Raw genomic sequence first — 1,179 nt, 5'->3', positions numbered from 1 at the left:
TTTGGGGAATTCATACTATTACTATTAGAAATATACATGCAGTATTGTGTCAGCCTGTAACCTGTATCAACAGTCTGGCTTTGCTATGTTTGTAATTAATTTAATTTTGTGTTATTTATTATTCGAGATCATGCCAAAAAGGAAAGCGACAAAAGATTCAGGGCAGGGGCCTCAGGCAGGAACGAGGGGTGCCAACCGGAGACTGGCGTCGGTGCCGCCGACCGAGGAGGAAGCCGAACCTTATGTGGAGGCAGTAGATTCAATGCCGATGGAGCCACAACAGCAGGCGGACCATATGGGTGGCAGTTCTATAGGTATATCTCCTATTGAGGGGTCAGAGCAATTGTTTCCCCCCTCCAACCCCTTGCCCATAACAAGTGCCCATACTTCCCCCCAATAAACTTCTACTACAACTTCTACAATACTTCCCCCCAAGTGCCCATACTTAGCCCCTAGGCTAATGTCTAGCCTGGCAACAGACAAAAAATAATATCAGGGCAATATATAGATTTGGGCCTGTTGTTATTGAATGGGCCGTCTGAACAAGGGGAACAGCTACTGATGCTGAATAAAAAGGGTGAATTGATAACTAAGGCCAAAATCAATGAGAGGATAGTTAGTGTAGAAAAATGGACTGATGCCATGATGGTGTTTGCGACCATTTATGGTTCAGCTCACCCAGCAAAACACCCTGATTTGTTGAAGTATATATCAACTGTTGGACTGGGCGCAGCAAGATCACCAGGTGGGTGGGGCTGGAAAAGGTACGACGAGCAATTCCGGCTCAGGAAAGCTCTCGACCCGGATAGTTCCTGGGCAGCTGTGGACATGGAGCTTTGGCCCCTATGTATGGCAGGTCAAACTGCCTCCACCCGCCCTTCTGCCCCTGCGACCAGCAGTCAACAGGGGAGACTCAGGTGTTTTGATTTCAACTATAAAGGTTCATGCTTCAAAAGTCCATGTTCCTATGTCCATGCATGTACACAGTGTGGGGGGAATCATTCCGCGACTGTATGTAATGCTGCCGGGGGGGCAGGTCAACAAAATTCTCAGCCAAAATTTAACCAAACCGGGTCAGGTCAACACAATTTTAAGCCAAGATTTTCCCAACCCCGTTCTCCATACCCCAGGGCGGCAGTCCCAAACCAACCGGGTCACAACCAAGGGTACAACCAACAG

The sequence above is a fragment of the Mizuhopecten yessoensis genome, unplaced genomic scaffold (assembly GCF_002113885.1).
Source record: "Mizuhopecten yessoensis strain PY_sf001 unplaced genomic scaffold, ASM211388v2 scaffold8195, whole genome shotgun sequence".
Classification (NCBI taxonomy): Eukaryota; Metazoa; Mollusca; class Bivalvia; order Pectinida; family Pectinidae; genus Mizuhopecten; species Mizuhopecten yessoensis.
This window is presented reverse-complemented; position numbering follows the sequence as displayed.